Genomic DNA, 25,445 nt, shown 5'->3' on the forward strand with positions numbered 1-25,445 from the left:
TGTTATATTTTTCTGCAGATATGAAAAATCGTGTAGATTTAGCAATATGGCGGGTGTATGATGTATATTTACAATTTTATGATGAACTAACTGCCTTTCTCCACTGACGTTCTGAGTTGTTCAAAGCGTTTGTAAGGATACTGACTGTTGAATGCGGCTGTCTGACTCGTGAATGTGAATATGGTTTGTGTAACATTAGCAACACATTATTGGCTGTTTGATAACATAGTCAAGCAAAACACTAATTATATTAATTACCCTTATGTGTCCGACGTTGAAAAAAAGCGATACCATTGTGCAACGTTTACCTCAGTAAGTTGACCGAGTGGATCTCGTCTGAGCTCGTGAGAGTGAGTGGAGGCGGGGCAAATTATTAAATGAGGCATGGGTGTAGAGTTACATTTAAGCTATTTTAAGGCATTTTTTCACAGGAAAAAATGTTTAAATATATAATTTTGGTTATCAAAGATGAGTTTTAAGGGATAAAATTACTACAGAGGGACTTTAAAAGTTTGCTAAAGTGTACTTCTTTTTCACAAGGGTTATAGCACTGAACAATGTGGCATATTTAGACACCAGATGCTACAGTAAGAACACATAAAACATTGGGCTGAACACAATGTCCATATAACAGTCCACTGGAACGAGTGTGTGAAGTTGAGGTGAACTGTGGGGTTATTCTAAGTCTTCTGTGACTCTTAATTGCGTTGCTGTCACTCCAGTTTGTGTCCAAACAGCATAATAAGGGGTCATTACGAGACCAGAGTGGAAAATAATGGAAGAGTCATTAAAGCCTGGGGGAAACGATATCTCTCTGCAGTGTGGGGGGACAGGTAGTCTATTGCCCTGAGGAGATTACCGAAATGAGGCAGAGCGTCTCTGCCAAAAGCTACATTCACCCAGACAGTGTTTGGACTGTCAACCATTTTCACTAGCAGGTGTGACTCTCAAGTTGTTATATTCATACAACAGTTTGCAGTAGCAGCTCAAATTCTGTATAAATAACAGTCAAGTTGATTTTCTATTCAAATAAAAAACAAAAACACGGGACATCTAGCCATGAAGTATGGTTCCATTTACACAGTGCAGTGTGTTCAAGTTTGAGATATGATGACATTTTATACTTTTGTAAATAAATATGGGTAACACTTTAGTATGGGGAACAATCCTCACTTTTAACTAGTTGCTTATTAGCTTGCATATGGCTGCTTATTAGTACTTATAAAGCACATATTAATGCATTATTCTGCATGACCATATTCATATCCTACCCAATCCCTAAACTTAAACGCTACAACAACTACCCTACTAACTATTAATAAGCAGTAAATTAAGAGTTTGAGGCAAAAGTCATAATTAATTGTGAATATGTGCTCCTGATACCAAAGTGTTATAAAATAAAAATATGATATAAATTACCATACTTTCATTTATATAAATGTGTATATAACATACATGGGTACATAAAATGTAATAGTGATACATTTTGCATGATATTAAGTCACAATTGCGAGTTATAAAGTCAGAATTGTGCGATATAAACTGTGTAAAGATCCTTTTTCCCTCAGAATTGGACTTAATAACTTGCAATTGTGAGTTTATATCTCATAATTCGGAGAAAAAAAAGTCAGAATTGCAACTTTATATCTCGCAATTTGGATTTATTTATAACAAGCAATTGCGACTTTATATCACACAATTCTGACTTTATAACTCCCAATTTTGACTTTATAACATGCAATTGCGACTTTATATCACACAGTTCTGACTTTATAACTTGCAATTGCTACTTTATGTCATGCAATTCTGAGAAAAAAAAGTCAGAATTGCGAGATAAATTGCGAGATATCCTTTTTTCTTTTTATTCCGTGGTGGAAACAAGCTTCCATAGAAGACAGTGTGTGAATAAAGCCAAAGAAAAAAAAAATAGAGCAGGGAATTTCAAGAATTGTTCTGGAGAACCTTTCCAGATATGCATACCAGAATCTAATCTCCAGTCAAACATTTCATAAGTCATCAGCATTAAAAAAACAGTCAATCATCCAATCAAAAGGCCCGATTCTGTTAGTGACCTGCCATGACTGCTCCTATCCATCAAATCAATCTTTAGTCAATCAAAGAGTTGCCATGGCAAATGAAACTCCAGCAGCTGGGGAGAGGGTCTTAATCTCATAATCAAACAACACATCTGTGTGTGCGTGCGGGCACACAGCTTGGCTCCGTATTATGCAGCTATGCCAACACACGCTCTCGATCTAAAACACCTCACTGTGGAATACATTAGAGAGGCAGAGGTCAGGCAAACAGACTCTAATCAGATCAGCTGCCCTGCCACTAAGCTAACTAAATAGCCAGGACCTACAACAACTCCTTGGTTCCTCAGGGCTCTTCCTTACTGGTGAACATGAGCTTGTTTCAAACTCTTGTGAGCTGCCTACTCTAGCATTTTAAGACATCCTAGGCATGCATCTGATGCTAGAGCAGTTCTAGGTGGGCTCCATAAGAATAATGATTTCTAGGATACCTCCACAAAGAAGCCAATCCCAGAAGTATATATTTTTAAAGTATATATTTTTTTTTAAAAAAGCTTAGTTCACCCAAAAATGAAAATTCTGTCATTAATTACTCACCCTCAAGTCGTTCCACACCGGTAAGATCTTCGCTCATCTTCGGAACACAAATTAAGATAATTTTTCATAAAATCCGATGGCTCAGTGAGGCCTCCATTGCCAGCAAGATAATTAACACTTTCAATGCCCAGAAAGCTACTAAAGATGTATTTAAAAGAATTCATGTGACTACAGTGGTTCAACTTTAATGTTATAAAACAACTTTATGCAACAATATCTAGTGATGTGCGATTTCAAAATACTGCTTTATGAAGCTTCGAAGCTTAACGAATCTTTTGATTCGAATCATGGTTCGGAGCGTGTATCAAACTGCTAAAGACGCCCCCCAATGGTGAACCATTGAAATTTCGAAACACTTATGATGTAACGAAGCCTCGTTAAATGAAATCACGTGACTTTGGCAGTTTGATACGTGCTCCGAACCACTGATTCGAAAAAGATTCGCAAAGCTTCGAAGCTTCATGGAGCAGTGTTTTGAAATTGCCCATCACCAGATATTGTTGAATAAAGTCGTTATTTGTTTTTTTGGCACACAAAAAGTATTCTTGTCACTTCATAACATTAAGGTTGAACCACTGTAGTCACATGAGCTGTTTTAAATATGTCTTTAGTAGCTTTCTGGGCATCTGAAAGTGTTAATTATCTTGCTGTCAATGGAGGCCTCACTGAGTCATCGGATTTTATCAAAAATATCTTAATTTGTGTTCTGAAGATGAACGAAGGTCTTACAGGTGTGAAACGACATGAGGGTGAGTAATTAATGACATTATTTTCATTTTTGGGTGAACTAACCCTTTAAGTGTATTTAAAGAGAGTACACTTTCATGGCTATGTTTCTTAACATACGTTAAGAAGTTAAGAAACTTAGTCAGTGTACTCTCTTTAAGTACACATAAGTAGTCGTTTATTTCATTAATATTATATTATCTGAAAGTACAATGACCTAAAAATATACGGTGCCACTTCATATTAGTTGTAGTACTGCTATGTACTAACATTTAAATTAATCATTTGGTACAATGTACTTATGTACATACATGTTTTTACATTGTATTTCTATTAAAAAAATAAATAGCCTACCTACATGTAATGACAGCTGTATGTTCTGTAATTACAACTATAATTACACTGTTGACCCATCCCTTACACCTTAACCAACCGTTAAAACTATCCATAACACCAAACCTGTCTATAACCGTACCCGTATCTCACCTCAATAGCAGCACAAGTGTTTTGCAACACAACATGAACACAATAAGTACACTGTACTTATTTTTTTGATATAAGCAAATAGTAGTTAAAGACAGCTAATATAAAGTGTGACCAAATATATTTTTAAGATTTGAAGTACATTACAAGAGCACATTCAATACAATAAAGCACACTTCTTTTTCACAAGGGTCAATATGCCTACCAATGCCTTCTATTCAATATCATTGCATTTTATCTAGCTGTTTTTAAAGCAAGAACAAATCATGTCCGAACAGACTCTTAAAAGGCAGCTGCCTGTGTACTGTTGGTAGACAGCAAGGAAGCTCACTAGGATTTTTGTAACAGAGCTATATAATATTCAGAATATAAACGTGTAATAATGTGTGTGAGGAAATTACGATATCATGGCTTGAACACACCTCACGTTTCTCTGAATTAGCCCCAGCTATTTGCAGCTGTGATGGGAAGAAATTGCCTGTAAAGAAAAAGAAAGGACAAAAAAAATTCACGGAGAGAAAAAAAAAAAAAAAGATGTACGCTCCGGTGAATAATGCTAAACAACAAACGACAGCCCCAGCCTTCAAGTAGAACAATACCATCATTAGATAACGGGCTGTTCTCTTTTCAGGACCGACCCTCGGGTTAATGAACGTATCTGCATCGCTTTATGCACCATTACATGGCTTTATCTTCCTACGCCGCTAATGCAATTCACGACAAAACTCAATGAAGAGATGTTCGGAAATAGCAGTCTACACCAGCACTGAAATGCCTGTCATGACTATATCCCACAGGGCATGAAAAATACTGAAGATCTCACTAGAGTACGAGGTACAACTGAGCTTAGGGGTAAGCAGCAGTTTTCTGCCATTATTCAAGACCTTCAGGCACTTATTGTGGAAAATTGTCACCAGCACTGAAAGTATCTGAACATGTTTGAAGTTGAATGAACATGAGCCGCCCCCAATATTTCCCTTTTAAAATAACATCACAGGCAGGTGAAGGTGACATTGCCCAGTGTGAAACACAATTTTCAAGAATAGTATAGAGAATATAATTAAAAATGATTTTTAATGCTGATTTCTCCTGAAAACTGGCCTACAACACCTCGCTGTGCTTTGATCATGAAAAAAAGAGATATATCTGAGCTGTAAAATCTGATTGCATGAGGAACATTCAAAGAAGTTATAAAACAGCTGATATACACACATTTGCGACCGTACATCAATTGAATTTTATGTAACTCTGCTCAGTTGCTTGGCAACCATAGACAGCCTACACTTGACCTAATGATCCTTATCATTAACTTTTTCCTTTCCATTGACGTAATTTTCCGTCATTATGACACAACGCTTCCACGCCATTGACAAGTTTTTATGGCAATACATGTTTTCACTAGGGGGCGTTGTTACAGATCATCTGAATTAATAATGCACCTCTGGATCTAAAACAAAAGCCAAGAAGAAACAGAAACATGCGATAGAAGCATTGCTTAGGCACATGTAATCTAATGAGATGATCAAACATTAAATAGCATATAAATCAAAACTGCCTACAAATGAAATGTCGAACCCACAAAGAGGTACAGGACTGTGAAGCTTTGAGGGTGTTGATGGACTCAGTCTACTTCATCAATGTTTTGATCATCATTCTGAATCTGGTCCGGACAAAGTAAAAAGAGTTGCAATGACAATAGCTACGTTTTTACCAAATAATCTGTTTATAATCAGACTGATGAGCTCGATCTGAATGAAATTTTGATGTAAAATTTGGCATGTAAATGCTTTTCTGTCATGACAACTCTCAGAGTGTTTGGCATAGTAATGGATATGATAATGTTAATAGGAATAGGTCTGCTGCTGCTGCTGTTGGTTATTGCTTCTGCTGTTGCAGAGCAAGTTCGGGAATTGCTACTGCCAATACATACACGACACACTGAAGTGAGCAAGAATGACATGCTGCTGCTGTACAATATTGCGTGAATTACCCGTATCAGATTTATACAGGTGGAGCTGGGGAAGGTGGAGGTTTCTGAATGTGCGCTGCACTGCTAAGGCAAATGCTAACCAAGTATTTGTAGGTTGAGCACACAAGCTCATTGGCTACTGATACAGCAGGAATCAATCAGCTGTGCCCTATAGAGAATGATGTGTTTGCAAGCAGATTGAGTTAAGGACCTATTAGCCTGCGACATCTGCAACATCAGTTTCATGACAGAACTTTGACAGAACTTTCTAAAGAGAAAAGCATGATAACTCATTGTAAGGTCATTTGAGTTTTTTTGTAAAGTATTGGATAGTAATGAATCAAGTGTTGCCAAATCCATCAGATGCAATTACTATACAAAACCTTAGAAAAACCTCAAAAGCTTACAATGACATTGGTCATCATTACTAGGGAGTTATCATGCTTTTCAATTTAGAATACTGATCCAAATGATTAGTAATTCCTTCTGAAGGATTTGGTAATACTTGAGTCATTACTAGTAGGTTACCATGACCTTCACTTTAGAATTAATTATACATTACCTGTATATAGTAGTTCTTAGTAGTCCTCTGGGAGGGATGAAAAAAATAGTTATTGATTAGTGAACTACCACATTTAACTGAGCACTATTACTTACTCAGAGTTTCTTGTTAGTTAATAGTAGTTACTAGAGTGTTAACATTGCGTTATTCATTTGTTCCTGTGTAGTTATTCATTAATGACGGAACAGTATTCTAAAGTGTTACCCTGGTGTCTTGTTCTCAGGAGAAACATCTGAGAAGCAGGAGAAAGATCCCATTTGCCATCTAGTTTATCTCATGCTGTAGGAGATATTAAAGAGATCTTGTTGATTCCTGCTGACAAAACCAACATAATTAGTAGCCATGTTTTGGAAAACCAACAAATAACCAACTAATGACCATCTCTGACCAGACTTAAGAAGTTCCAAAACACATCTATCGGCTTAAACAAAACTGACTTTCCTTTAGGCACAAAGGAAAGTGAATTTTGTGCATAGAGGTAAAATGATGAACCAAAATAATGACATCAAAATTAATAAAATAAAACCTAATTGGCACCTCTCAGCTTCCACACTCCGTCTATCATGCCTGTCCCTCGACATTACTGTGAGTTACAGTGATGAATGTTTGTTTTTCTGACTATCTGAAGCCAAATGCAAGTGACTAGAGTCTGCTCAATTCATTGTCAACATTTTAGTTCCAATCCTGCAGGAATCATAATTGGCTCCTCTCACCCACTTTCTCTGCCTTTTCCCTCTCCTCACCACTTTCAAATTCTCCTATACCTCCCAAGCGCAATTCCATCAGGTCCCAATGGCAAAATCAGATCAGCGCCCAATAGCCATTAGCTCCTCTATTTAAAGAGATCTATGCAGTTGTGAAGGCTGCTTAGAGTTAATTACGCTGCCTGTCTGTGTTTAGCCTGTGGCCATACTGCACTCCGATGGGAAGATTATTGAGTTTTATCGCTCTTCTAATGGAGAACCCCCCCTCGCCTCATGTCCATTCAGACCATAGGCAGGGCTGTAAACCCCCTCCAAAGCCTTAAAACCGACTTCTGCCCCGAAACGATAAGGAGCTGTAACAAAAGACATTGATTTGGCCCATAAGGATTAAAAAGCAAAAGGCACCATCGTCCATCCAGAGTCGATGCAGTTTTATGACACAGTGCTAAAACTCAAATGGCTGCATAGTGCTGGGAGGTTGAGTAAAGTTCATTGTGCCGTTAAGGCATAAAATGGTCAGTGACAGCTGGGGTGTGTCTGTGGACGTAAAGGGCACTATGTGCTGTGTTATTTTGAATTATAATAGTCATACAACAGATAACTCAGGTAACTGTCACTCAGGTTGCCTTATTGACTGTTTCTCAGCTTTAAATGAAAAGAAAATCTGTAGGACAAGGGACTTTTGAATGAATCCGATTTAGACGATGAAAATCCCACATGGCTAAAGCTCACGAAAGTAGCAGGAGCATCTAAATCCCTGGAGGTAGATAAAAACCCTCCAGATTTCAACAACCAGACAGACGGCTTCAAAGGAAAACACACAAACATACAGAACAGAACCAAAATACAAATTTCCCTTCTGTCCAAAACATACCTCCAACACAGTTCCCACAGGGCTAGGTAAGCATACAAACTGAATAATTTAGAACAAGAAATGAATAGTGTTACAAACAGCAGCACATATCACATTAAACTCTTTACCTGTGATCAGTCTTAAGGGGTTGACTGGAGTGTATTTGGGTCTTTATGATGTAGTTGAAAAGACCTCTGGCCTCTCAAGTACTGCCACACAGTATGGCATAACCCTTTTTTTCACAGTATTCAGTATTAAAAGAGGTGGTGTTAACACATACTCGGAATTTGTCCTCTGCATTTAACCCATCCATGAAGTGCACACACATTAGAAGCAATGAGTAGTGAACACATACACTGCAAACCGTGGACACACACACCCGGAGCAGTGGGCAGCCATTCTCTGTGGTGCCCCAGGAGCAATTGGGGGTTAGGCGCCTTTTCTCAAGGGCATACATTACATACATTTTCCTGCTGGTATTGAGAATCGAACCCGCAACCTTTGGGTTTGCCACATACACCAATCAGGCATAACATGTCCACCTTCCTAATATTGTGTTGGTCCCCCTTTTGCTGCCAAAACACCCCTGACCCATCGAGGCATGGACTCCACTAGACCAATGAAGGTGTGCTGTGGTATCTGGCACCAAGATGTTATCAGCAGATCCTTTAAGTATTGTAAGTTGCGAGGTGGGGTCTCCATGGATCAGATTTGTTTGTTCAGCACATCCCACAGATCAGGGGTCAGCATGGGCACCCTGACTGGTCTGCGGCTATGCAGCCCCATACGCAACAAACTGCGATGCACTGTGTATTCTGACACCTTTCTATCAGAACCAGCATAAATTTCTTGAGCAATTTGAGCTACAGTAGCTCGTCTGTTGGACCGGACCACACGGGCCAGCCTTCACTCCCCACGTGCATCAATGTTCACTTGCTGCCTAATATATCCCACCAACTAACAGGTGCCATGATGAGGAGACAATCAGTGTTATTCACCTGTCAGTGGTCATAATGTTGTGCCTGATCAGTATATAGATATATATATATATACTGTGCACAGAATGCACTACACATGGGCCATGTTTTGAATCTGAATTTATTTTCACCATTTTCAAAAAAAAAAAATCCCATTTTGGCCTAAGGCAGCATCAATTATGTACTTCGTAAACAAGGCAGTTTAAAAAAACACTGCATCAAGCTCATGCTTATAGAGTCTAGATCATGCTTAGCATTGTATGTCTGTTTAGAGCATTCCAGATTTGGTCACTTATGAGCTTTTTATTTAATTTAAGATCCAGTCTTGAAAGACAGCTGCCTATGTTGGCAGTAGACGGTATGGCAGCTCTCTGGGTTTTGGAACAGAGCTATTTAAGACCTGGAAAGCCTATACTAAATATCCCACAATGCAAAGGACTCAACTTGACATTCCATTTCCATTGTAAGATGTATCAACCGTGATCATCTTCTTTACTCATTACTTGACCAGACTTGCAGAAGATCAAAATAAATCAATAAAAATGCACATAACCATATTTATCTCAGGGGCAATAAGACACCATTCACTGAATTAAACATGCAATGTAAAGATGTCATGTGACGTCAAGCATAAAACTGTCGTAAACTGATGTAAAATGCATACCGTTTGAAACCAGGGTGTCTGCAGAATTTTTAAGTTAAATTTATGACTTTTAAGACCTTTTTTAAGACATAAATAAAATTAACACTGTGTGTTCATACAGAACAAACCCATACAGTCTCTGCATGTATCTCAGATTATTATACTTAATTAAACAAGCTGGAGCACACATTCAACAGGATATGAATTAGAGGTTGATCAATATTGGATTTTGCTGAAACAAGAATAATGTGTTTGAATAAAGGCAATAAAAAGACTACTGTGCCAATAAAATCTATATATTGAATATGTTAAATTACGTTCTTAGTCTTAGTCAAGAATGTGGGACTTTTACAAGCCCAAATACACAAGGACTTGTATTTTGAAATGTCAATACTTTATGATAAAATATGCACTCTTACAACCATCTACAACATATTACAATATAAACACCATAAAGTAAACATTGTCATAATTCATCAACAGTAGATTATGAGCTATCGCTTGGCATAAATGATTGCAACTGCACTGAAACCCCAAGCCTGTAAAATGTGTAACAGAGTAGCAGTTTGACTTTGAAAATGCAGTGCTCACATTTATTTATATATGATAATTCTTGATTTTCCATCCCCAAAATTTTTAAGTTGGAATTTCGTAATTACGTATTCCATTTCTAAATATAGCCACACTCTTTTCCACTGCACTGTAGACAAACATGGAGGGTCTGTTTTATAAAGTAGATCCAATATCCTGTGAATAGAGTTCACAAATACAGCAGTGTCCTGTGCCATGGCTTTAACTAACAGCACGTCTCTGAACGCACATCACACCTCTCAGGGGAAAAGACAACAGGATGAATTATCAGGTCATGTTCCATTAACAGGCAAGCGCTGCTAATGCATCCATAAACACAATTACAATGAAAAACAAGCACAGCGTGAGCAGAGCAACTGATATTTTATATTTATTTACTGATATTATGCTTGCATTATAACTGGCAGAGCGAACACGTGATGCTGGTCCACAGCAAGTCTCAGATCCTCACATGTTTGTGTCACCCTGGATCTCTCTCACTTATGCAGCAAAGCAACTGACCTTACTGAATATTTAACAATATCTTCCCTTTTTCCACCTCGTTTTCGTTCCTCCACCCCCTCAGCTCGTCAAACGAGTCCTTAGTCAGCAGTAAATCCCACACTTCCAAGGATTTGGCCCAGCGTGATCTGTCACGCAGTCTCCAGGCAGGAGAAGTAGTGGAGGAAGAGAGTCTGAGTTCATCTGGCAAGCAAAAGACCATGGGGGATTATGGGTAACAGACCAGCCGCTCCAAACAGCCCATCAGACAGAGACATGACCACATAATGATTATACAACTACTAAAAGTATATATACATGCAGTACACTCATGTTAAGCAGTATGTACTACATAGAAATCTCAAGTGCTTGATTGTTATATTGACACTCCAATCCAGAAGGGGGCGCGCGGTAATGCAACACTGTTTGCTAACCGCCACAACAGGAAAAAGTGCAGAAGAAGAAGAACACACGATCTATTCAACGTGTAATCTCTCAACTAGTGTTTCAACTGCGGAACGATATCAATAAAACAGCTTGAGAATAATATCTCACGCAGCATTACATATACCTCAGGCAAGTCATTTAGTGTCCACATCATGTTAGTTCACTAGAGAAATGAACTCTAGAGGGAGCATTTCACTAAATATATGCTCTATATTAGCTTATATATTCATTATATTTGAAGGATCTGAAGATTTTCATTAGCAACCTTTGTGTGTTACTTTAAGAGTTTTATTCACTCTGTTTTTTTTATGATTTAACTTCATTTATCATTTAACTATTTTATTCATTTATATCATTTATTACTAGTATTAATTTACATCATTTAACCATTTTATTCATCTATGTTATTCATTTATTCATTGTTATTATACATTTACATAATTTATTCATATTATTAGTATTCATTTATGTCATTTATGTTTTTTTTTTTTTTTTTTTTTATATTTTATATTACTCATTATTTCTTTTCCATTGTTTAAATCTTATGATTGTGTGGTCTAAAGGGATATTCATCTTCACGGGTACACTGTAAAAAATGAATGTGATTTTAACAGTAAAATATTGTAAAAATGCTACGGAAAAAAACTGTAAATAGGTTAACAGTAAGTTCCAGTACTATATACAGGGAAAAACTGTAAAAGCTCTTACCAGACATTTTATGTAATTTTCACAGTAAAATGCTGTAAATTTTACAATTTTTAGAAGTAAAAAAGAACAAATCAATGTATATTTTACAGTCAAAAACTGTAAACTGATATTCCCACAATTCCCTGTGTGACACTCCACATTTGAAAGTATTTTGTTTAAAAAATCATGTTTCTTAATAGTTTTTGTTATCAGTTATGTACATTAGGGTTTTATGTTACATCTTCTGTTGTTTAATGAATGTTTATTGCATTATGTAAGTGTTGTGGGTTACCATGATGGTGTTTTGCGTTTGCGTGAATGACTCTTTGCACCCTTTTTACATTAGTATATACTTCAGCCAGTGGAAAAGCTATTTGTGATGAACTCTGATTCTTCATGTGGCTTTCTCTTTTACCACCTGAATTATTATGGTGGTTGTCAGCATATGTTAAAGGTACAAAACAGATTTTAGTAGTAGTGTGCATTGTTGAATTTACTTGTTTACATTCAAATTTTCTTGTTTGTAAATTACAGTTTTATACTGTAAAATTGACAGTTTGTTCTGTAAATGTGTTTACAGTTTTTCTGTATTTTTTACAAAATTATTCTGGCAACCACAGCTGCCAAAATTATTTTGTAAAAACTACGGAATATTTTTTACAGTGTAGGAGATAAGAGAATATCTCCATTTCAAGGTTTTTAACGTCACAGGATGATGGTGTGAAGCCATAATTTTCCATTGTTTTTCCCTTGGTATAACAACACTTGTTGGAATTGTACTGTCCAGACGAAGTCTGAGCATTGAAACATACGCAGCAAAGACTATTCACTCTGCTCTTTTATTATCATAGCTTTGTCCCTTGCTTCTGCTCTTCTCTGGCTTTACAGTCAACTATCAGGCTGATAGAAGGCTGTTAATTCTTGAGGTACCAGACAAGACTTTCTGTTGACAGGTTTGCTGGCTTGCACACACCAGACAAACGGATATCTTTTTGACAAGATTATGGGTCCCACTTTATATTAAGTGGCCTTAACTACTATGTACTTATATTTAAATTAATCATTTGATACAATGCACTTATTGTGTACATACATGTTTTTACATTGTACTTATATTTTAAAAACACCTGCATGTAATTACATCTGTAATTAATTTCTGTAATTACATTTATTATTACACTGTTGACCCATCCCTTACACCTTACCCCTACCCTTAAACCTACCTATACCACCAAAGCTTTCCCTAACCTTACCCGTATCCCACCTCAATAGCAGCAGAAGTGTTTTGCAATATGAACCCAATAAGTACATTGTACTTATTTTTTGATGTAAGAACATAGTAGTTAAAGCCACTTAATATAAAGTGGGACCAGATTAGGAAACAAATTATGACGGCAGCGGTTCGTGAATAACTACATGTTTATTTGCATATTTCCACAATGACAATAAAAAGAAAAGCAATACAAATATCAAATCACACTGCGGACCTGTCTTTAACAATAGGCACACTGCTTGCTATTTCCCAAGACTCTTGGAGCTCTCTCTGTGCGGAGAGATTTGGGCATTGAGGTTTTTAGATAACCCTCAGCAGTGTCCTTTGAGAGCTCATTGCAGGGGCCGAGCCCCGCTCCTCATCCCCCAGGACAGCCATATTCTCTAGTCTCATTCATCTGCCTTCACATGTGGAGAAAACCAATGAATGTGGCTTAATATAGCTGCAATTTGGTGCATTGTGGGGGATGAGACATTTTGATTGCGGACCTGTGATTGTACCCAAATGGAAAAAGAGCCCGGGGGGCTTCATCACACACTTGTCTCACTAAACATTTAATGAAGTAGATGTGCTTCAGAAACTAGCTAATATGAAGTAGACTGCAGACTGTTGTGCTAAAGCGCTCTCATGAAAAATAAGTGTGCTTAATTGTATTAAATGCGCACTTGTAGTGAACTTAAAAAATTTGTTTTTTAAAAACTGTAATTGCAGATAATATAATATTATTGAAATAAAAGACCACCTTAGTGTACTTAAAGAGAATGCACTTTCATTATGTTTTTAAACTTAAGAACATTTTTAAAAAAGTGCACTTTGTGATCAAAATTAAGTTTTAAAGTTGTAAAATTAAAAGTTTTACCTTATAGTATATTTTAAATTATTATGTTTTAATAATCTTTTGTCATGCTTTAAAGAAGTACACTTATTTTGATGTGTTGACTAACATACTAGAGCACAGGTAAAGTACTTGATTATAATTTTAACAGTTATTCTGTATTACATTTACATACTTTATTAATAATACATACACTTTAATCATATTTCAAAGACAATTGTAGAAATTATAAAATTACATATAATGATGTACTGAAGTCCTGCTTAAGTGGGTCAAAAAAGCACTCTTAAAGGGATAGTTCATCCGAAAATGAAAATTCTGTAATTTTATACTCACCCTCAAGTTGTTCCAGACAATGGGGGGCGAGATCTGTTTGGTTACAAACATTCTTCCAAATATCTTCCTTTGTGTTCAGCAGAACAAAGAAATTCATACAGGTTTGGAACAACTTGAGGGGGAGTAAATGATGACAGAATTTTCATTTTTGGGTGAACTATCCCTTTAAGTTCAACTAAATGTATTTAATATCAATTTAAACTACAATACATTTTCATTTAATTGTCTGAAAACATTATATTCAGTTCACACTTAAGTATATTCTTTTAAAGTATATTATTTCTGTATTATACCATGGTCTGTCTGACTACTTGATTCTGATTGGCTGGAAGGTGTGCAATAAAATTGTTTAATGCGCAGGTAGTTCCAAGTCAGTTTAATCACAGTTCTATATTAATGTGCTGCTTTCATTAAAGTGCAAGGAGGTTGTAATGTCGCTGTTTTTGAAGTAATTAAACTCACCGCTTCATTGCTAGTAAAAAGACACAGGTAATTCACAAGTATATCTCCTGAAAACGCTGTATTCTGCTGCCAGGCCAGTAGTTGGCGATGTCACTTTGTAAGGAACCACTACACGCCTATATACTGAACATGTAATACGCATGTGCATGACGTCACCGCTTTCACAAATCTGCGTTTTTGCAGTTTATATATAACGATAACTATATCGTTTTCAAAAACTTGCACTTTGAAACCCAATTTCAAAAGCTTGCATTTTCAGGCCCCCAAAATACTGTTGTCATGCAAATGAATAGCCAAAATGCATAAAATGTTTTTGGTTTTTAGTTGAAAATTGTGCCGTGCACATCCTCCACTTCACATCAGGCAGTTCTTTGCCGCCACGTCGTGCATTAAAATAGTTTAATGCACAGCTAGCCATGGATTAACCCTTACATAAGTACTCTTTTTTAAAGTATGCTAAAGTGTAAATGCTTCTTTTTCACAAGTGTTAAGTAAAAAAATTACACACAAAACTCGAGCTAGCCTGCAGTAATGCAAACGCCATAAACAATTCACACCTATGGCAGCTGATCAGGCACATTCCCCAGCACCTCCTACTTGAAATCAAACAATACAAGATTGTGATCGGCCTCACTTCCACACACACAAAGGGCCTTTATATGTGTAAACGAGCCAGAGGGGGGTTACGAATGTGAATGCAGAACCTGAACAGCAGTCTGTCACGCATTTAGCTGAAGAGTCATCACAACTGGTCGTAACCACACATGTATAAGCTGGTGGTTCCTCAAAAATTACACTATAGGCCTTGAAGACCACCAGGTTTTAATTTAAAATGAAACAATGACCTTTGCCATTGGCCCTATCATTCTCACAGTACCTTCTCTGACCCTAAATCACGGACAAAAGGGAGGAATGAACAATGCGATGATAAGCAGGGCTGATCAATGTACTCAATGTACCTACAAATGTCTTTGATCAATGTTAGATGAAAGCAAGTCAGACATGTTGTTCTAACAGGGTTTCTGTTGAGGTCTGATTTTGCGTTCTTGTAAGGCGAGGAAACAAAGGTAGCTTGTGATTAAATATTTAATATTTAGGTGATATCCTGAACATCATTTCCTATCTTTTTCCCAGATTGATCATAGTCTTAGCACATGCAATGGTCTGACTTACAAAAACTCAAATATCTAATGAATTATGGCACTGTCAATGCAAGAACATATCTTTAAACAGTATGAACATATCTTTAAACAGTATGAACACCCTTGAGAAAAAGAAGCGTACTTAGTTGTATGTGCACTTTTAGTGTACATCTTAAAAGAATATTATTAAAAAATTACTGTACTTACAGATAATATCAATGAAATAAAAGACCACTTAAGTGTACTTAACGGGACACACTTTCATGTCCAGACTGTTTCTTAACACTGAAAAAGTACGAACTTAAAAGACTTAAAAGAACTTTTAAAAAAGGCACTTTGTAATAATGTCAAATTAAAGTTTTAAAGTACATTTAAAATCATTATGTTTTAATAATCTTTTGTCATGCTGTAAAGAAGTACACTTATTTTGATGTGTTGTCTAACATTTTAAAGCACATCTAAAGCACTTGGTTATAATTTTAACTGCAGTGTGTTATTTGGTATAACATTTGAATTTGTATATTTTAAATGCTCTAAATTGTCATTTCATCATTATAAATGTGTAATTACAAATATATTTGTTTAAAAAGAAATTACATTAAAGTATATTTTAGTTTACTGTAAATGCTTGTCAGTATATTCAGCAGAACATTTTAACCAAATTTCAAAGATAATAGAATTATAAAATTACATATAAAAATATACATAAGTCCTACTCAAGTCAGTCAAAAAGCACTCTTAAGTGCAACTAATTAAAATTTAAACTATAATACATTTTAAGGTAATTGTAAATAACATGCAAATAAGTGTTCGAAAACATTATATTCAGTTCACACTTTAGTATATTATTTTAAAGTGTTAGTTCCATAATAAGTACTCTTTTTTAAAGTATGCTAAAGCGTACTTCTTCTTCCAAGTACACACACAGTCCTTCTTTTAACACTAAATGCCAAATAAAAAATTGAAAACCTTAGAAGCATTAGGCATTTGTCTGCATAAATTTTGGTTACACAACATCTTTGGTGAGCACATAACACACAGCGCACGTATGCTGGTTAAAATCTGTATATTTCATTATGCCTAACCTCATTCCTCCCCTATAATTTGCTGTCAGCCTTCACTATCCCAAGGAATGAAGGCCAAAAATGAGGACGTGAAGTGCCGGAATGAAGGCCGTAAAGTTGAGAATTTGTCTCAAGACCATTCATTTTCTTGCTACTTCTATGTGAAAGCAGAAAATCAATTAAAAACTGTTTTTCTGGAGTGCGCCAGTACCGGCCGTGTGTCGTGGCTGCTGACCCGCTAGTCATTAATGCTCTCAGTGCGTTTCTGTGGGTGCATTGAAGCAGGATGTGGGCGGTAAAGCCAATCCTCATTTCAGGGTCGCTTGAGTTCTTCTCTCAGCGCTGTCTTGTATAACACTATTCACGATATTCACCTTCAGTCTTTATTTTTATGTTTCAACTGACGTGAGTGTGGGATTATACGTTACTGCACCTAAAACTCGGCCCTTTTAAACACCATCAAAAGCTCCTTTGCTGTAACTGACCTCGATGCTAAAAACAGCATTGTGGAGCCTTGCATTGCATAACTCATCTCACAACAAAGAGAGGCCTCTAGTGTTAGTGATGAGACCTGTGGCAAGGTTTTCCATTAAGACAGAGAGGTCACAGATATCTGTGTGTACCTGTGAGGCTGAGCTTATGATGTGTTAATGTGACCAGGCTGTAAAATCAGCATGTACACACCCCCAGTTCTGTCAAATGAACTTTACACAAGTCATGCATGACTTCTAGAGCATAAAATGTGCAAGATGTGGTGTGTGGGGTGTACGGTGAATGTTGCAAAGAAATGTTTCATTCATATTTCACGCCAAAATCAAAGGAAATGAAGCTTGTTTTAGAACCATTATGATGAACCATTTTAGAACCGTGTGACTTATTTTCTTGACAGTTCACCAACAAATTCTAATAGATAGACAGACAGACAGAATGATAGATAGATAGATAGATAGATAGATAGATAGATAGATAGATAGATAGATAGATAGATAGATAGATAGATAGACAGACAGACAGACAGACAGACCATCCATAATACAGCAGTATATATAAATATTGAGCAATCGGTAACATCAAAATTCAAAGTTTAAATAAGCAGAACTAGCAGATTTTTATTTTGTACTTTTTAAATTTGTCTTAAATTGAAATATTTGAGTAAACTAATTCATACATTTAACTTAAAATTATCATGTAATCTCAAAGTAAACATTCTTATTAGTGGAAACTTAGCTAGCTATAACAAGCTAATTCAGAAAATGCTAACTTCCTAATTTGCTAACATGTTAGCAATAGCATGGTATAGCACTTGCTGAATGAGTACAGCAATATAAAACATTTAACATACCTGCTCTCAAACCAAGCCACATGCACCACTTGTCACCTTGTCTCCAAAAACTTCAGCTTACTTAAAATATGTCAGTTCTATGAACTCAAAAGAAAAAGTGCTAAATACTCATAAAAGTTAATTTGACTGAACTAATTAGTTTAATTAAAGTTTGTCCTACTCAAACCAATTCATTTTTTTGAGCGTTAGGGTTTACAGTGTGCTCAAAAATGACTTTTGTTTCCTTCAGACCAAGAAAAATCAAGAGAAACCAGGTGGGGGGGATGAGATTGTTGAGAGATTGTTCTCCCTTGGTAGAAATCGCGTTCTGGGGGTGGAGAAATGGGAATCGCGATGTGACCGCAAAGGGCACTTTCACTTTCGCGATATGTCAGTGCTGTGAACGCCACTGCACAGCACTGACATATTTCAAGTAAACTGAACTGTTTCATTGTTTTGAGTTGAATAAACTCATTTCTTTTTATTTAGACTATCTTAAATTTAACTGAAACTGGGCTGGGATTTCTATTTCCAAGCATGCTTTGCCCATGGCACTCGAAAGGGAGAGTAAATGCTAAAATTAAGTGTTAAATAATGTTTTTTGTGCAAGATTAATGGTAAGGGAGATTTAGTAGTAATTAATGTTTAGTTATGCTAATTTAGAAGAGTTTCTGTTAATGTGGGTTTTTGGAAAGTTACCATCATGGTGACAAGTGGTGCATGCGGCTTGGTTTGAGAGCAGGTAAGCTACATGTTTTAAATTGCTGTACTCATTCAGTAAGTGCTATACCATACTATTGTTAACATGTTAGTAAGTTGGCATTTTCTGAATTTTCTTATTAGGGTTTACAGTGAAGTACATAACTCATTTGATTGGCAAGAACTCAAAATACAAAAAGTTAATTAACTAAATCTTTTATGTTAATTGCTATAAAAATGTACGAAAAATTGCTAAAAAAAAAAAAAACCTCAGTACTTCAAGTTAAGAGCAATTAACATGCATGAATACTACAAACTCAAAACTTGGTAGTTCTTCTTACTTAAAAATTGGGAACATCATGACTCAAAAAATTTGATGTAACTGATTACCTCAAATTTTTTGAGTTAGCCCAACTTATTTGGGTTTACATTGAATATTATCTTGTGATTATGACAAAAACGAGACAAAATCTTTTTTACAAAATATAATTTCTTATATTTTTCCTTGTAATTTTGTGCTAAAACATTACTTTTCTCCACCTCTGATCACTTCTACCCCTTAATCTTGAATATTTTGTTACATCCTTGCATCCACCAATCAGTTTGCCCACATTAATGTGAAGCCCACTAAATTTATGACATTTACTGAGAGTGAAAAGAGAGAAAGATGAAGGAAGAACCGATGAGTAACCAGAGAAGGATGAAAAGGAGCTGTTTGAATGTGAAAATGTGATTTGAATCAGAAACACGCTGTTTCGGCATCACTCTGGGGGTCACTATCCTTGCAATTCTGTCAGCAAACTGCCCTTTTGGTGCAATCAGGGAGCCTGTTTCATTTCTTCAAACGACGCTGTTGATACTACACAGGACAAGGTGATAAAGGATCACTGTCTTTCTCTCAAGGAAGGCCATCTGTCAGACCTTGTGCGTGCTTGTGTGTGTGCGTGGTTCAGAAGGATATAGAGTGGGCATCTAATCATCCTAAGCCAAGCTTTAGCCATGTGTGTGTACACAGTTGCTGACCACCATCACAATCACAAACAGGGCCTGATCACAACTTGAGGTGACGACAACTTCAGAGACATAAGAATGAGTGACGAGACTGAGCTCAGTACTGTCAGTATACTGCGTTCCAGCAGGCTATAAAATGAGTGTAAATGTCCTGCAAAACCAACAGAAATGTGTCAGCACTATTACAGGAAGAGTAAAGCTTTGGCTCGGCTCAGAGGAAGCCTTTAAAACGACTTTACATTCTCCTGCTCGTATATCGTGAAGCGTTGCTCAGAAGTTACCTCAGAAAATGAGTTAAGTAGGAATAGCACTAAAAGGCTCTGACACGAAGCATTACCTTTATGAGATGTGAAACGAGAACATGGCAATTCGATATTATGATTTCATTATCATATAACAATATTAATATTTTGCATTGCAGTGTACTTTAAATGTGAAGGACCCCTAAATATGAGGATCTTTTTGCGAGGGACACCCTTACTAAAATATAATGGCAGCTGTATATTTTCATGTAGCCTATAAAAACCCATTTACATATAAAAAAAAAGCATGATATTATAAATAATTTTGTTTATAACTTTAACTTTTGTCAGTGACATAAAGCCAAAGCCAATTATCTGTCAAATATTTAGTTTAACTTGACTTTTCAAGAAACAATATTATGTGTAAATATGTATTTTAAGTGAATAAGTTAACTTTGAATGCCCTAAAAATATATTTTGTGAAATCCTTCTTTGCTCATCTTGAAATAAAATAAATAAATAAATAAATAAATAAATTGTTTAACATGTATTTTCCTTTTTTTGTACTGTATATTATATGTATATTTCACTATGTACCACGTTTTTAAGTCAACATTAATTGATTTTCCTGAAAGACAAATGGAGACCAAATTTGAATTTACTAAAACAAAGACTAAATATGCATTTCGTAACATTATCCAATTCAAACGGCCCAAAATGATTTCATCAGAAAAGCTAAATTATTTATTTTTGAGGCAAAATTACAAAGACAAACCATGCTTTCTTTGTAATAATGTGCATAGATGAATTGTTGCTAGTTTTATGTGCATTAAGAAAGTAAATAGGGTCTATTTTGATTTCACATTCACTGTAATTGCAGCGATTTTATAGAGCACTAAAAATACTAATCTCATTATACCTGCACAATCACAATAGGGCTTGAAGTTCAAAAATAAAGACATGCATAAGCTGGGAAAGGTTGAACCGATTGACTTTATGTCCCACAAGCTTATTGTCACTAACAAAATGAAGAGAAACACACCCTTTTCACACACGAACACATGCAATTTCTCACAATCTCTCCCTTGAGTGCATACACACATACATGAACCCCTCCCTGAGTATATAAACACTCACACACACTGATTGAAGATCGCTCAGCTTGTGTGAAGTGAAACAGGGACAGCGATCTGTAGAGAGCTGAGAGTGTGAGATTGCTAAACGCTGATATACAGATGTGTGAGTGGAGAGAGAGATACTGAAGTGTGTTAAGAGAATAACAGCTGCTGGGAGGATCACAGGGAGTCCTACATTTTGTGCTTCAGATTAGAGAAATGTGGTTTAATTAGCAGTAACCTTTTCGGTATCCAGAGACTAGCCCATCACATGGCCGTACACACACTCTCTCACACACACAAACACACACATCACCTCACGCACACAGTCAGTAGTTAAAAAGCGGCCACAAGGGCAGAAAGTTTTAATGTGACAACCAGCAGCTGTTGGCGTCAAGGTGAGTCAATGTTTATTTGCAAATAAAGCTTGTCATTTTTATAAATCTGTACACTGTAAAAAAGAATTGGTTTAACTTAAAAAAGTAAGTTACCTGGTTGCCTTAAAATTTTGAGTTCATTGAAATTAAAAATTTGAGTTAATACAATGAAGGCGATTAGTTTAATCAACAGAAACTCAAAATATTATGTTATCTGAACCACATTAATTATTTAAGTTGATTTGACAAAAGAAAAAATGTGATAACAAATCATGAAAATAAATTTTTACAGTGTAACAGTGCGTTCACTACTGAAGGGACCAGCGCCTGTGAGAAATAATAATCTGTAATAAATTATATATCTATATATATATATATATATATATATATATATATATATATATATATATATATATATATATATATATATATTACAAATTATATTATCTAAACAACAGTTTTATGTAAAAACTGATGATCATGTCCTCGGGCATAATTTGAGATAATCTAAAGAGCATCTTGAGCGTCACTGAAACCAAGAACATCTGACTGCCTGTACAAAGGAGTTCACATTTTTTAACTGTTTCAAAATATATCATTTTATTTAACCTTCAACACTGAATATATATATGAGGGAATATATATATTGAGGGTTAAATTATATATATTTCTAAGTATATGACATTATAATATATTTAATATGAACAAAACCATGCACAAATGTAAAACAGATGAAAAAAAGTTCTCACCCTTTTTCACCTTGTCTTGTGCGGCAGGTTCAGCGTGAAATGAAGTATACAGCAATCCCAATATCCATCACAATATCCATCGCAAAATTCCAGCTTCAGAGTTCTGGTTAGATCCACACAAGTGAATGAATTTGAGAGACAGGTGTGCCCTCAGTGCACGAACTGATGATTTCAGTGCATGATCATATACAGAGAGAAAGAGAGAAAGGACCTCTCGAATGAAACCTCTCAAGTCTGATTGAATCAGTGCGTGACACAAATATCCCTCACTCTTTTAGAAACAGGGTGAAAAAAGACGCTCCGAAATCTTAGATGAAGAGTCCCAGGAAGGTTGAAATAATATGTAGTCCATGCCTCACAGGATCAGAGAGACTCCTAAAAGAGACAGACAAGGGACAGTGAGTCCTTACCATGAGGCACTCCTAGAAGAAGAAACCAGTGCTGAGCATCCCTAAATCAGCTTTCTGTCCCTTGCACGGACACATTCATGGTCCTCTTCCATCTTCCTCATGTCTCAGGGCTTGTGAACAGTGTTAATCTCTCGCCGTTGTGCTCTGATCTGCAGCTGAAAGGTACAGAGCAAGCGAGGCACCTCCCCCACCTCCGCTAATCCAGCCCTCTCTGTGACAGCCCCTTTTGGCTGCAGCCAATCAGAGCGAAGGCTCCGCCTCCAGGCCTGCCTCCATTCTCTGCCCCCTCTCTCATGCACTAACACTGACACATTATACACTGGATACTCTATTACACTCGACAGACTGATGCACATAAAAAGCCAAAGTCTGGATCTGAAAATGTACAAATGGGGGTTTAGCAAATACTCCACTAAATGTTCAGTTATAATTTGTGTTGATGTGAGTCATTTGTTTTCAGTAAGAGTTTATTTGAGTCGATGTGAGTGACACTGACTGTTGACTATATGCAGTAAAATTTAGCAAAATTGGAAGGAAAAAAATACAAATGGTTTTAAGTGTCTCAGTTGTTTCTCCAAGACAGCAATTACGTAGTAGATATTTGTTTTTCTTCTCAAAATGCTCTTCTGTGAAAAATACCTCGAGCATCAGAGACCAATATCAAAAAACTGCTCAGATTTGCCAAGATACTACAGTCTTCAATCAAAAGTCACACTCAAATATTTCTTAACAAATTAATTAAAATCAAATAACCTGAACTGCTCAATTCCGTGCTCAATTTATAGTTCTATACTCTTACATATATGTAAACAATTGACTCATTTTAGTTTTTCCAGTGAAAAAAAAAGGTTTATGGCTTCAATAAAAATAACTAAGAACTTCATTAGGTCTTATGAGCTATGAATGAGCAACCTCTAAGCCTGAAAATTAGTCTCTGGGTAGTTTAACTTCATGAAAATGTGCTGAATTACAATGACAAAGTGGAGCTCACATTATCTTACTTATTATAGTTGGACACCTGCTAAGTATCCCTAAGTGTACAGTTAGGAACTCTCCTTTTCCGCAACTTTAATTCAAGGTAAGGTGGTAAACATCAGAGGGTCACAATGATTTATTGGTGAAGAGAAATTAACCACTTGATACAGTACAGTTTTTTATGGTAATTTCAAATTCAGATGTAATTTTCTCAAATTCTGCAAAAAAGCGTGAAAATATTATTTCATTTTGTGTATTTAGGATAAATAAAATGCAATGATTTTGTCCTTTTATTACAAAAATATTTTTAAAATGTCATTTGCATCAATTTCATTGTAACCACAAAATGCCATTAAACTACATTATTTGAGATGTGGTGAAAAAGACACCTTAAGAAAAAAAAAACTGCTGAACATTGTTAGTAGATAAATTATATAAACTAGTGAGAGTGTGAAAAGTGTGTTTAAAGAGAGTTTCAAAAAGTCCACAATGCCCATAGTTGATAAAAATTCCTTTTATGAGTGACAAAATGTTTTCATAAAGGGCATTTACACTGACACTGAGTCGCAGACAAAGCAACCAAAACTCAGTTGTGTGAACCAAAATTCAGTTTCAGTGAGAGTCTAGGACACCAGTTGTTGATGCAACAAAAAGTTGAGCAAAGTTCAGTTTTATGTAAATACAGCGACACAATACGGCAAGTACAAATGGAAATGCAGACAGTGGAACAGCTGTATTGACCTCATCGACACTCGAGGAAGAACTGCTACTAGTAACTAACAGTAAGCTACTAATAATCAGAATAACAATTTGTTACATTTATATAGTGCTTTTCACTGCACTCAAAGATCTTTACATATGGAAGGGAGGAATCTCCTCAACCACAACAAATGTGACGCCAGCAATATAGCGCCAAAATGGCCACTAAATACAAGCTTATTGGTAGAGAAGAGACAGAGTGATGAAGCCAATCAGTATATATATATATATATATATATATATATATAAAACAGTTAATTCCTGTCCTTGATTCTGATTGGTCAATAGCTGTGTTTTATTCACGATAAAACATGGCTATGACCGCTTCACCCAACGGTTCTGTGTATCACTACACAACACCCTTAGCAACCACTCTTAGCAACGTAAACTGTATGTTCTCAATTGATATTGTTCATTGAAGCTTACTGTATTATGTAGAAGAGTATTGTGAGAAAAAGATCGAGTGAGCGAGTTTATTACCTGCATTCAGATTTAGCCTTTTCCTTCAGGTCAGTCCTATGTTCATAATAAAAAATCTGTTTAAATGTCCGATGTATTATCTTGTCCTTTTAACATTTAAGGGGTTTTCCCGTGACTGACGGCGCTAGTCAAAGCATTTGTCAGTTGCGTCTTGTTACGTTTTTCAAAACAATTCAGTCTTTTCAATGTAAAAGTCTTCGCTACTGACTGACACACTGTTGTTAGGCATGACGCGAAGCGGCACAGCATCTCGTACCTTATTGCTTACATATATATATATGTGGATGATTAGGAGGCCGCGATGATGGATAGGGGTCAATGGGCACATTTGGCCAGGATGCTGGGTTTACACCACTGCTATTTTTCAAAAAGAGCATCCTGGTGTTTTTTATGACCACAGAGAGTCAAGACCTCAGTTTAACGTCTCAACCAAAGGACAGAAG

The 25,445-nt window shown here is 36.1% G+C and overlaps 1 protein-coding gene across 3 annotated transcripts in view; it reads right to left on the minus strand.

The window, feature by feature from the left end:
* Positions 1–22,951, minus strand: part of large2 (LARGE xylosyl- and glucuronyltransferase 2) — an 81,520-nt gene extending 58,569 nt beyond the window's left edge. For 2 of the 3 annotated variants that reach the window (XM_051870909.1, XM_051870906.1), the window contains exon 1: positions 22,379–22,951. The gene's annotated coding sequence lies outside the window, so the exon portion shown is untranslated. Of the gene's footprint in view, positions 1–10,639; positions 10,660–22,378 lie in introns of those variants that run through there. The other variant, XM_051870907.1, reaches the window with a different exon arrangement.
* Positions 22,952–25,445: the final 2,494 nt, after the last annotated feature.

Source organism: Ctenopharyngodon idella, chromosome 18 (genome assembly GCF_019924925.1).
Source record: "Ctenopharyngodon idella isolate HZGC_01 chromosome 18, HZGC01, whole genome shotgun sequence".
Lineage (NCBI taxonomy): Eukaryota > Metazoa > Chordata > Actinopteri > Cypriniformes > Xenocyprididae > Ctenopharyngodon > Ctenopharyngodon idella.